Below are 14,716 nucleotides of genomic sequence, written 5' to 3' on the forward strand. Positions count from 1 at the left end.
GCTTGCCCTTGAATGGGATGATGATAAACGGACGATAGGATGAACAGACTCGTGACTCAAAGCTGTTTTTAAGAACGCTTCCATTGATGACACGATTGTAATCCAAGTAAGCAGAAGACATTTAAAACATGCTTGAGTGACTGTGACTGTGAACGGCGTTTAGAGTGAAGCTTTGAAAAGATACATTGAGTGGCGTGAGAAGAGTCATTCATCGTCATCATTTTCATGTTCTTCAAATTATTCTTATAGTCCAGTCAGTCGAAATCATCTCTTGGACCACATCAAATATCATAGTCAGAGTCATATCTGGAGTTTGATACACAAAAATACATCACAGCTGCATGATTTTGACTTTTTTAGACACCATGCCGCGTATGTCAGATGTGAGTTAGCATTAATAACTGTCCATAGGTGTTGTCCCTCCAAATGTGGACCATAAGACTATAAATATTGGGTGTAATCCTTCATTCCATTTGACTGGGTCCAGGTCTACGTGCCGGGCTGCCAGGGAGGATGGAGAGCCGGCAGCAGAGTCAAGGGCGAGGTACTGAGCATGCAAGCTAGGCTCTGCCTCTGGCAGTGTATTAGCCAGCTAGTCAAATTGAGCCAAAGCCCTAATAAAATTTACACAACTAGGTGCATAAACATGCCAAAATGATCTGCTCTCTAACCCCCTTTTTAGTTTCTCCTCCTCCCTGTCACCACCTTCACCCTACTCCCAGTGAGCTTTCTGCTGCCAAGTGGAGGAGCTCCGCTGCAGTATCTGACCCATCCTGGCAGAGGTGAGGTTGGATAATAAAACTGCTTTTCCTGCCAAAAAGACAAGAGGAGATAAGAGAGGGAGCACAGGAAATCCGAAAGGGAAGACAAATGAGAGGCAGAGGACAAAGAGTAAGCGGAAAGGCTGTGTGGCTAAACAAGAGCCGGGAGGAGGCGGAAATTAAAAGGAGGTACAAATATTCAACTGGAGTCCAAGTAAAGAAACGGCAGCATAGCGCTTCACTCGTCCTCATCCCTCCATCCATCCTGGCTCTGCTGCCAGGGCATTGGTGCAGAGGCTAGATCAATCACCCCCTCTCTTCCAGCACCCCCCGCCACACACACACTGGCACTGTGCTGACAATGTAGGTGTTATTTCCCCCCACAGAAAACATGCAACAAGGAAAAGTGATGAAAGTGCAGCGACTTCATAAAGTAGTGGCTGTTGTCAAACGGTTTACTTAATATACAGCATACAATACACAGGTTGCAATTACAAGATCGTAACAGTATTCACATGAAGAGACAGAAGAGGTGTTTGTGTTAGTGTTCCACGTCAAAGGTTTCTCTCTTCATTGGTTATAAAGTGTACATCACACCTATACACACACACACATATATATATATACATATATATATATATATATATATATATATATATATATATATATATATATATATATATATATATATATATATATATATATATATATATATATAACTAAAAACAACTGTCTTCCTGACCCTTTGACCCCCTTTTCACTGCCATCTGCTCATTATAGTCTGAGATTATTGAACTAATTCACAGCATTTCACACCTAATGTTCAACCTCTAGCCTCTCTATAGTGCTTTATTGACGATACTGTACTTAGAGATAGGTACTGAAACAGAACTTTAAAAAGCAGTAACTTCAAAATAAAGCACCATCATGATGAGGGCCTTACTGCATCACAGAGAGGAAGACTTCAACCATTGAAACATATGGATTGGTCAGTAAGGTCAGACGGCTACGATAGTCCTCTATAAATCAAAATAGGTTTAAAGATTCTGCCCCTTCACCCTCTGTTGACAAGCTGCCAATGTTGGCAAATGAAGACATGAAAGAGTTGTTAAACACTCAAAGAATAAGCAGGTGTGAGATGGCGGCTGGATCAACATGACAGTCTTTGAGTAATGATGTACTCCACGTCTCACTTCCTGACCTCAACCTTGCTGACCTGCTGACCAGCCAGCTGAGTCTGCCACAGCAGAGTTGGACCTTTGAACTGAGAGACAAGACTAAAAGCTGGAGAGTGTAATATGAGAGCGAGGGAATCATTGGACATCAGACACATTGCGAATGCGCTGAAAAATCATTTTATATACAGTATATAACAACAATGAGCAAGACAAAGCTGCGTGACACCAAGCGTTTCCACATCTTACATATTAGAGCATCATCCAGATGGTGTCTGATGCAACTCAATGTACACAGTAAAATCTCACTCTTCATTCCAGAAGCTGTTAGAGATGAAGTGTGTGTCTGTGCTGAACCAGAAGGTGAACCAGCTTCAGATTAAAGCTTAGAATAGCAGCTCAGGCTTCCTCGAATAGACTTCCTCTGAGACTAATAGCTCATTATCACAGGACTGCCACTAAGGAGCTCGCCTCCGTGGTGGGGCCCCAACTTTGTTAAGCATCTCTAGGAAAATCACAGGCCCCCACTGGTCACCTTCTTCTGTGGTGCACCCATTTATTAATGCAGACACCCGTCTCTCTTGGGGTTCATGAAGCTTAACTTGAGGATTTGGTGTAACTAGTTAATAGTGCGTTGTGGAACTGATTTCCCAAATGTGGGGAAATTCTCACGACCCCGACACAATTCAAGATGGCTTGTCTGAATGTAAACAGGAAGTTGAAGTTTTGAATAAATGAAATACTCTTAACACATTCTGCAAATTTGCCTCTAGTTACCTCTAGATCCTGAGGGTTTTCTAGTTGGATGTATTTATCAAGGCGTTGCCTGTATCCAGAGAAGGCACATGTGAGAGCAGCTTTTGTGGACGTCACTATCTTCTTTTTTCATATTTACAACTGGAATGCACTTGGTTGTGGTGTTATTTCCAGCTCCAACTTCCCACTTCGAGGTAGTTGGAATGCCACGTTTGTCAACTTCTTCTAAGATTCCTACCTTCAAAATAAAAAGGAAATCGTCTTTAGAGAACTCAAAACTACAGTTTGCATCATTTGTGGAAACCATTCTGTTTATGTTTTACAGGAGTATTTCATGCAATACCAGCATAGATGTACATGTGTAATAACTTGCAGAGTTGTTCTGAATGAAGGACAAAACATGCTAGATAGAAAAAAAAGTTTACTACATGCGAACAATTGAGCATATTGACGCCATGTTTGTGTGTTTGCAATAATACCGATGTAAGGCGTAAAAGCTCAAACCCTCACACACTGGAGCTAAAGGTACACAGAAGTTTGGAACAAGTCATCTCTGCGAGTTTCTTAAGTGTGTGACTCCACCTCATCAGGTACACAAGGCCTCACCTCGGCTGCCTCCCTCAGTCCCCTCGCAGTTTCGCTCGTGTCGACACCTTTCCTGATTTGGCCTTTTTTGATGAGAATTTCCCACCTCAATCTCCTCCGCTTCCCTACTTAAACATCCCAGGGGCTTCCCAGATCTGCTCTGACTGACACGCACACATTTCCACCGACAAACACACACATCAATGACACGCTGAGGCGATGTGACTTCACACATCACACGCACGCACGCGTCATTTCGCCTTAATGAGGTCTCATCGTGTCTTTTACTTCCTCTACTCTTCATCTCACTCCCTCTGTTTTCTCGCTTCATCAAGTGTCATAACTTAAATGTCTGCGCTCTGGTGAGTTGTCAAACTAAAACATTAGCAAAGACAAGTAATTGAAGCTTGGACTGAAATTTGGAAGGACAGGCTCTGCCCGTCTTGTCTTGACAGACTCTTCAAAGAGAGAGTTTGTAAAGTTGCCACTATTGGTTACTTGCGTGAATACAAAGTACTTGCTCATGCTCTGTACTTTGAGGAGATACCTCGGGCACTGCTCACGACTACAAATGTGTTAGCAAAAGTATCATGTTGGAACATCTCCAGATGGATATTTACGCAGGAATTGACAGGCTGTTTTAAAAGTTTGGTTAGCCGTAATGGCTTTTGAGCAATTTTAACAACAAAATCAAGTGTTTTTGTTATTATCTGACAAAGGGATTAAGGTTTTTGAGTCACTTATCCATCAGCAGCTTTGATTTCTGTCACCACATGAGGGCATTTGTGATTTTAAAGAATTTCATCTACTATAGATCAGTGAGGCAACATGCAGTGAGGGCTAGCACTGGGGAACATACAACACAATGATTTCATCTTCCATTCCGCGAGCTGCAGTGGGAGACCAACATCAGCTTGTGAGAGACGGAAGTCCAGACGGATAAACATCCTGCATCAGCTGAATAAATGAAACCTCCCTCAGCTCCATAGTATTTCATGCCATTGCCTCCTCCATCACTGTGTGGCATTAGTCTGCCACTGTCACAGACTCCAGAGGGCCACATGCACTGCTGAGAAGGCCCTTTTCTATCCCTCTGTGACAAGGGTGTCAAACTTGCGGCCTGCGGCCCATCTGCGGCCCCGCCTCTAGGTGTCCATCTGCGGCATGGGCGTGGCCCCAACTTTTCCGAATGTGAGGTGTTACAAAACATTGTGTGGGTGAAATATTAAATAAGTGAATTTGGTCTACTTTAAGCACTCATCAGTAATGTAATATTGGTAAATTGAGGCTTCATGTAACATGTTATGAATGTTCATAATCATGTATGGGAAGTTATGACAAGGTTCATAAAGTATTCTAAATTGTGGACTTAAATTGATCGAGGAATAAAGATTCAAGAACCCTAACCTTCCTAATGCTAAAGAAGCACTGTTGTTACGCGTGATTCTAAACATTCATATCATCTTCTGTATAGCCTTATCAATGCATGCTGATGCCCTAATAATGCATCACAGATGAGACCTTTAGATAAAGTCTACCTACATATGAATTCTTATGGATGACACTTCAAAACATGTACTTAAACTGGATGCAGACACTGCACTGATGTATTTACATTGATGCAACGAGACAGTCATCTACCTGGAAAGCAAGCACCTTTGATGGCAAGGCAAACAATCCAATCACAAAGATGTCATCAAAACACTGCAAATATTACAGCATGAGATTATGACAATATGATTAGATGAGAGAACAGCATGCTAAACAAGCACACAAACAGAGGCACAGTGTAGCCTTTCAGCCCTGCAGTGCATGCTGCGACACCTCGAGACAGGAACATATTGACCATGCTACTCACCACCTGGGAGACACACCTGTTATCATGAAAAGTTTATCCAACTTTGTGTCACACATCTGGTGCTAGTGGTCTTTTTTTAAACAAGCGTGTTCTATTGGTCTTCAAGAGGTTTGAATCTCAATACTTATCTGGTTTTAAACACATTTCTAATGCAAATAAATAAGTATCTCAGTGTTTATCATCTTGGGTTCAGTCACATGCTTACGATGAAACGAAATGATCAGTGATGACCGACAAAAACCACAGGACACCTCTCTGTGGCTCAGCTCACCAAGAATTTGCTCCTGGTGGCTTCCCGGTCAATTGTGTTTGAGACCCCTGCTCTATGACCTACGTGTCTCGAGGTAGGCGACCCAGGACATTGCACCTTTGAACTGCTCCATCAGGCTGGAAGCAGTGATCAATAAGGACAAGAAGATTCATGAACATTTTCCTTCCATCTGCTGTTAGACTCCTAAACACTGCTTTGACCCTAATACTGAGCAGTTTTCCGATCTTTTGCATACAACATTAAAACAAGTTCCTCAACCGGTGGTGAAGATTTTTCATGTTTCCTAGGATGCAGTGACATATTTGGCTGCTGCTGGATCAGGGAGTGAGGCTCTCTGGGTCAATTGCATGAGTAACAAAGGTCATCTATTCAACTCCAGGTAATATTTGCATTTACGCTTACCATACAATTTTAGAAAACCCAAATAAGGGAGAGATACGCTGATGCCCTTTCAGATATTTACTGCTCATTCAGCATTTCGTGTTGCTGATAATAGCAACATCAATTGTGTGATGGATGAACTCCTTTCACAGGTAGAGGTGAAATCTACTGCCCTGCAGACAGCACAGACTTGACCAAGTGAAACACCATCCACCTCTGTGTGTGTGTGTGTTTGCATCACTTGGACGCCTGGTATAACATTCTATCGAAAGTTTCCTTGCCTCTAGCAAATCTCCTCTCACAGGAGAATACAGTACCACCTCACTTAGACTAGGCAGCAACTCCAAGCCTGACTGAAGTGGGATGATGAAACAGTCTGACTACAGAGCCGAGTCTCGCTGGTGTTTTCCACAGTTCCTCTGTTGTCATGAAGAAGAACGGACCAATTTCGCTTTCAGCGACAACTTCCATTCTGTGATGAAAACAGAACCCAGCGGCATCACTCACAACACATGGTCGATGCCTCATTTCAGGGGAGGAGGAGAGGATCTGGGTATCAAACTTGAAGATAAAAAAAAAAAACAGGATGGGATCAATACAAAATGGATGAGCATAAAAGATGAAAATAGAGAGACGTAGCGATGGATACATTTCTGCTTCCTCTCCACCTCCTCCTCTCTCTTGCTATCGATCCATGAACTCTGCATGTGTGTGAGTGTGTTTGTGGGCAATCATTTATCTTAAATCGTTCTTGGAGCTTCTGGATGCTCGCAAAAAGGAAAAAGGTTATTTTTCTCCTGACCAGAGAGAGAGAGCATGATCACTCATAGAGCTAAAGCTTAAATGGATTTAAGTCTGCAACACCAATACATCAAAAGAACCTTGTCACCCCTGGTCCTCCCAACATCCTGTCACCAGGCTTTAGGTACATGAACCTCAAATTTCTAGAAGGGAACTTCAGTTAAAGTGAATGAATGTTGGATTTTGAAACCCACTTAGATTGCCACTCTCACTCAACTTACAGCATGCATCCCACCATTTCCCCAGTGAGATCACTTGGGACCGGACCCCACGTTGTTTGGGCGAGAGGTGGCGGGTTGTTAGTCCACCACACATCAGTTGCATTTTGTTGGTGGACGAATGTGGAACACTGTTTTCTGCTCAGCGACTGATATAGATGATGAAATAATTGACAGATGTATGATACCAAGGCTTTGTCATATACATTCCTACATTGATATCCACTTCGTAGGCCCGGCAGCCTAATGCAGGAGTGAGGGAGAGTGGGTTCTTTGAGCCCTGCAATTGAAGTGCTCTCACAAGTCCTCTCCAGCTGCGTACAGCTCCGACTCTGTTTATAAAAAGGGCATTGAGGCGTGGGAGGAGAGCATAATGTTGACTCAATATTTTAGGTGGCTCAATCCGCACTGATGTGTTTCTAAAGCAAGTAACCAAGCGCAAACAGGATGAATGTGTGCATTTGTGTGTGTGAGTGTAAAACGCCCCCCCCCCAACATACGCACACTCACTCTGGCTTGGCCCATTATCATCTCTATTTAAAATGCTAATTCCCTCTCCCGCAGGTGCCTAAGTGTGTTTGAGACTAAATCACTCGTCATAGCAGGTCAAGCCGAGCTTACTGAATTCATCGGTTCTCCCGTGGCTCTTATCAATGTTAAACGGTGGACAGGACAGTTCTCTCAGAACTGACTTGAAAGTAAAACCTACTGGCACCATGGGATTGCTGTGCGTGTGTGTGTGTACAGACACCCCCACGTGTCACCACTGTGCCGTTACAGTTGTGTTTCCATTCATAAGTGGCTACGTCATCAAGTATGGATGACCCGGATGTTACATTGACACATTACACAAACTAAAGAGTGGTACTCTTACAGGACTTCCATCCTTCGTCTTGATGCCATCAACAACTGACAGCTTGAGCATGTTTTCTAGGGGAGATTTATCTATTAGGTTCATCTTTTGTGTGGGTATAACTATGTGTGTAAAACGACAATTTGATGAGACTGAAAATAATGAAAATGTAAATAATTAAACCAAACTGCTTTGCGCAATGTCACCAGAAGGTGCCAACGTTTTTTTTGTTTTTTTTGTTTTGCTCATGGGCTTAAATAATATAAAGGTCGCTTTCTACAGTACTTCACTTAGAGTAAACCGCATACCATTGAAAAGTATATATATATATATATATATATATATATATATATATATATAATGATCAATCATAGAATGTAGGTTGGATGGCAGTGCTACAAATGACATAAACAACATGGTACAGGCGCTAGTGCAAAGGTCATCCCCATGTCTTGATGCTTCCTAGACTACTGAACAATGTGGTCTATTAACTTCCCAACATCAAAATCACCATCTGCTTCTAACTTTAGTAATCATAATTATTCATCATTATTATTCTGATTATGTACTATTACTGATGACTTTGAACAGGCCAGTCGCTGGGTGATGTTCGAAGATATGGTGTTGTATATGGGGTGTCTGAAAATTCTGTGTGTCTTCTTTGTGGCGCTGTCATCTGTACCATATTCTTTAATTGATATCAATTGTATTATATAAATGTAGCAGCTATTTGATATATATATATATATTTTTTTTTTTTTTTTTTTTTAAAGAAACAAAGAAAACATGTACAACAAATAAGAGAGTAACAGTTGTACCAAAATAATGGCCAATGGCTTTTCTGCATGACGTTTGCGTGTTTTCCCAGCGTGCACGTGGGTTTTCGTGTGTCTTCCCACAGTCCAAAAACATCCTCATTTGGAGTTCAGGTTAATTGAGCTCTCTATTGCCCTGTTAATGCTGAGAATGGCACAGGTCTCCCCGCGAGGATATAGAGGAATAGAAGATGTATGTATGTAGCTGGATCAAAATAGATTTTTTTTTTTTTTTTGACCTTACCATGCGCCAATCACTAAAACTGCCACTGTACCTGACTTTTGATCCAGATCCCTGACTGCCTTATTCATCTTCCAATTGTATCTACTACCTGGAATCACCCACAGCGTATCCACTATATGTGGTCTGTAGGTGTGTTGCATTGTGAGTCCAAAAATAACTTCCAATGGAGTGCAGTTTATGTAGTTTGGTTATTCAGTAGCTTCAATCCCATCTTCTGCACTCAGGACCAGCCTCACCGCACCATGTTTTAGGACCATATTCTCAAAATCTATCTGCATTGTGTTTCCCTCACAGTCTTCACAAACAGCCCATACTGAAGTTTGCTTTGTGGACAGAACATGGACAGGCCAGCAGTCAGTCACACAAGTTGAGACCACTTTCCTTTTGGGACAATAACCACCTCAAGCAACACAAATGAGTGACGACACCTGAAGCCTCAGCTTCAATGGAGTCAATGGAGAACGACACAGAGATTATGTAAATGAAAAGCTCCAACGGTGGAGCTTCATCTGTGATAATAGCAGATTTAAAGTTCAGCGACTCTGCTGATGTAATACTTAATGCATAGCTAATAAATTAGCTCGGTGCCACGTGAGGCTTTGGCCCGCAGCTTACTAGAAGCAAAACGCAGTCATTCAGCAAAGTGCAGGGAGGCGCCGGAGAACCCCCCCCCTCCCCTCGCCTGCTATCGGAAGTCACTTCAATTGGAAGGTCGTACTTTCCTTTACTGCGCAGAAATATCATAAATCAACTTTGCTGTGCTTCGGACAGGCTTTGGAAACAGGCGGGGTTCTCCTTAGCTTTATTGTTTAATATTCATGAGCAGAACCAGCAAGAAATCATCATCTCCTTATTCTTAAGAGGAAGACAATAGATTATAATGGGAACTAACATGAAATGTATTATGTGGCTGCCTTTAATTACATTTAGGATGAAAGCATAGAAGGACAATAATTTAACGTCAGGCTGCTCGACCGCCTGTCTGAAGTGTTTTTCTGCTCTCAACTTATCCCCATTCAAGATTTAACTTGGGTAAACGATCTGAAGACGTCTTGCATCACTGCGTGTATCACATTTGCAGATGAATGTCCCTGAGATAACGCTGTGGATTATGTAAGGGCAACCTTAGCGACTGACTGATCCTCCTGTGGTTTGGATTGAGGAGAGGACCGAGTGTCAGGTGACCTCGAATGTCCAAGCTTGTTCATTCAACACCGACCAACGGTGGTCACCCTGATACTGGGCACATTTGCTGCCAGTTCATGCCCAAACCTTCTTCCACTGGCTGTTGCACAAGAGTCAACAGTTTGCATGAGCATATTATTTTGCGCATCTTTGTCTGAGATTTCTGGGTCTGGTGCATGTTTGCGCCTCTGGAGAGAGAGAGCTGGAGATAGAAATCATGTTGCGGGTTTAAATCTCTGGGCTGAACACTTCACGTCCTCTCCTCCTCTCTCAGACTTTTGTTTGGTTCCATGGTTTATAACTTGACCATGCATGCAGAATAACTGCCATGCCTCCAGATTGACTGTGTGAGTTTGTTTTTCTGGATCTTTGTGTTCCTCCCAGTATAATCCTTATATGCCATTACAAGATCAACATATAACATATATATGATTTAAGTGATGAGCTCCTTAGATTATACTGAAAGATGAGAGTGTTACTTGTGGTTGGGACTTAATCTTGACAAACCTCAAAACAGAAACAAAAAAATGTTATGTGCATTGCAAAAAAAATCGCTCATCATTGGAGCACTTTCACCTCATACTTAACTTACGTATACAGAGTCTTAAATTTTATGATTTGGGTGTGAAATATGAAAATGGGATTATCGTGATTTGATTGGATTTTCTTTTTTTTTAATTTTTTTTATTGAGATCCATCCACCAATTTTACTTCTTGTTTACCGCTGCTTTAGAACCCGCAACCTCATCGCGGCAAACCTCCAGGAACATATGTGAGTGTTGAGTTAACTTATAATTATAATAATATAATATATAATAACTGAACAATTTATGTAACGTCTTATGCATAAAACAGATGGGTGTCTGGCCACGTCAATGGCAGACAGAATTGACAAGTCAAGCGGAAAGTATCTGAGGATGATGACAGTAAAAAAAGATCAGCCTTATCCGTTTTATCTGCTGTATTTAGTTCTTATAGGCGCCAACCTAAAACAAGAAGAGCATTTAAACATCTATCAATATGTGAAGACTCTTCTTGGCACCTCCTCAGACCAGGGAGAAAACATGTAAAGTACTTTTTGGAGGCGTTTACATCACCATTACAGAGATGTGGAGTGAGATGAAGAGTCTTGGTGAACACTTCCTCTACCGACAGCTCGCCTTGATGGAAAAGGGAATAGTGAGGCAGCGCTCTGGTCAATTATGCTAATCCAAAAAAAGCGATAAGGGGAGTGTTTAAAACATTTAAAGCCTCTGGAGGCAGACAGAGAAATGAGAGCATTGGTCTTCTCCTTCACATCGACGTTCATGTGTGATAGCAGAAGACCAAACTTTCAAGCTCTCAAGTAGAAGAAGTGTAAGTAATGTAAGTGGAATTTGCATGAAATCCTCTGCGCGCTGCTCTTGTCATCCCCCTACTCATATCCTCTGTAGCTGCCGCTGGCCTTTCGCCTCTCCTCTAGTTAACCGATGTCTGTGGGCGGAAAGCGCTGCTTCACTGATCCTCAACTCATGAAACACAACTCACATCTCTCTTCTGTTTTATCTCTGGCCCAATCGGTCTCACCACTTTTCCCGTATTCTTCTTTATAGGATGATGGATTCTAAAGTGAGCTTCACCCAGGAGGCGACTAAACCTTATTGGATTTCCCCTGCAAGCGTTTAATGCGGACTGTAAAACAACAGTGGTTTAAATGGATTTATAGCTACTTTGCATGTCACTGTTGAAGCGATTCAGTGCTTGATCTGATTTAAGCAGCAACAGTGATTGATTTTAAATAGAGAGACAGAGCAAAAATGTGAGTACAATATCCAGCTGAAGCTGAAAACCTCTATCCTTTGCCTGCCAGCTCCTCCAGCAACAACAGGGGCTGCAGAGGAGCAACGAAGCTCAATATAAAAGGAGAGCGAAGATCTGAGCATTGACAGGAAAGTATATTTACACTCTTAACCGAATCCACCACAGTGTGCTTTTTTTTCCCCTGCCCTACATGAAATTTAAATGCTCAATCTTGTCCTCCACAGTGCTGCAAAAGTTAGATAGCTATGAGTCATCTCCTCTCTGTCTGGGTTCTTCAAAGAAAAGTATTCTTCCTTCCACCCAGAGGCGTAAATGACAGCGCTCGGAAAGAAGATGCTGAGGGAGAAGCGTGAAATAGAAAACAACAAAACAATTTCTTTACACTTGGAGTCGCAAACTTTCTCCTGCGCACAAACTGAACGGTTTGACTTGTTAAACCGTGATTCACCGGAAACATCATTCCGGCTCTATGGGCGCAGGAGGATGAATCCCCACCAACTGAGCAGCAGTGCTCAGTTGGTGGGGATTTATCTGGTAAATAAAAAGCTTAATAGTTAACTAAATTGCAGACAAAAGTAATGAATCAATGCAAATAACACATATTAATGGCATATGAACTTTCTTGAGCAGGGGACATTCTTCAGTCACCAATTCCAGTGACACCGCATTACATAAAATATGCATGATGAACTAGAGCAGTGATTCTTTACCATAGAGCCAGGGCCCATGGTCAGGCCGCGAGCGCCCCCTAGAGGCCCGCGAAAAGTTTTTGTTTCGCACCTTTGGGCAGTGAGGGCCGCAAGACCCTGTTTTAATACATGAGCCACGTAAGGTGGCAGTAGTGTGTCACTGAATTGACCTGACAGCTGCATATCTGTGGTAGTTAACAACTATGGAGGAGTTCTTGAAATGAAAAAAAGATAAAGAAAGTGATGCCGCCCCCACCCCAACGGTAAAAACTGTTCACGAATGCAACTGTTGAAGCAGTTTTGAAAATTAATTGGACATTTTATGGCTGTACTTTCATTTATCATTTACTTATATGTTCTTTGGAGTTTAAATAAAATATATATTTCTATGCTATTTAGACATGGTTTTATTACTTTATTTTATTAACTTTTTCCAATTTTCTCAACAGTTCATCAACATCAAGTATATATATTTTTTCTTTGGTAAATTTAATGAACATGACTTGCACCTGGTTCTGCTGCTGGTTTGGACTTTTCCATGACAAATATCATTGTGCTGATCACATGGTTTCATGTCATTTCACAAGATTTTGGGTTATTTATGTATAAGTAGATTAAATAGTGTTATAGATCACAAATGAAATCAAGAGTAATGAATCAGTTCTATTGCATTTGCTCCATTTGTTCAGGGAAAGGTGGGCCCCGAGATTAAAAAGGTTAAAAACCGCTGAACTAGATGGACGGAAAATCTGAAGAACTTCATGGTAGACCCACAAAAACTTTTCACTTTATGCAGCGAATAATGTGTTCATCTCTACAGCACCTCCACTCTGAGGTCTATGTGTACAGTCATGGCTTCAATTGTTTTGTGCGCTGGGTTTGCGAGCATCACCAATCACACAGGTGAACAGGGAGTGACAGTGACGAATTAACTTAGAGCTCTGGGGGAATCAAAGCTACAGTTCAGTTCAACTTGTTATTGAGATTTGCTATTTACAGAACGGAATAATGACTTGGAACTGACCATACTGGTGTTGTTTCAGCAGACAGGGATCGATTGCCCAGTAGTCTGGGCTGGTGCGCCCCCTGCACTGAGTCACTCCGGCACTGATGCCCTAGATTGGGTCACTGATGTGAGGGGTGAAGAAGTGAGTAGTGAGAGCAAAACTGGGTCCTTTCTGCATGTCTGTCTGCCCAATGCCAGCAAGGTACAGATATATGATATCAATCACTATGAGCAGAGTATGAAAGTTCAGTCCTATCTCACAGGAAATAAGTGAGAAAGTGGGAGGTGGAACAAACATCTGAAGGGGAGGGAGAACACTATCTGTGGGAGTGTGATTAACTCCATGGGCTGCCTCTCTGCAGGCCTGCGGCACTTCAGCTCCGAAATGCTGATTCAGTGCGCAGATAGACAGAACAAGACCAGAGGGAAGACAGGGAGAAGAGAGAGAGGGAAGTGATGCAGTAAGGAATTAGGAAAGGCAGAAAAGTTCCAAAGAGGGAGAAACAATCGAGTTGATATAAAAAGAGCTGATGTAACATTAATATTTCTTTGCGAGAAGCTTGAAATGACTTAAGCTAACTGAGCTCCATACAGTATCTTGAGAGCAACAGCGACCTCTAGAGGTAAGATAGTGTATGTGCCACCTCTGGTTATCAGTCACTGTCACTAACGGCTGTAGATGAAGCCCATGTGCTGATATTGTCTGTTTGTTTTCACCAATACAGAAAGGAATACATTTTTATGAAGCTACTCACTTTGACTATTCAAGTCCTCCTCGATGGGGAAGAGGCTTCCACCATGGGCCACAGGGGTCATTCAGAGTTGAGAGTAATCATCGTCCGGGTTGACGGCAGCGCCAGCTCACATTCATAATGCAGTGAGTTCTGGAGTTGACCCCGAAGGAAGGACACATTTTTAACCTACTAACTAGATATGTGTTGTATAATATCATATTCTATTTGAAGTTAACTTAGAGAGAATAAATTATTGTCATATTATTGAAAGGAACATAGTGTTTGTGTAAACTGACCCCACAGATATACAGCCAGGTAAACTCTTTATAAATATATAAGTGAATAATTGTTTCTCAGTACAGGTCGTACCGATCATTCACTTGAAATAGGGCAAAATGGATGGACAGATCCAGAGCACACAACTCATTAGATAGAAATAATACAGAAACATCTGAGGAAAGCACCAGTGGGTCAAATTTCACTTGGGTCACTAGGTATGTCTACAAATACTGGCACTAGACTGGCACACTTTTCACAAGCAGCTTTAGAAGTCAGAATTCTGATTTAGCAATGATGAGACAATA

This window comes from Synchiropus splendidus, chromosome 1 (genome assembly GCF_027744825.2).
Source record: "Synchiropus splendidus isolate RoL2022-P1 chromosome 1, RoL_Sspl_1.0, whole genome shotgun sequence".
NCBI classification, from domain to species: domain Eukaryota; kingdom Metazoa; phylum Chordata; class Actinopteri; order Syngnathiformes; family Callionymidae; genus Synchiropus; species Synchiropus splendidus.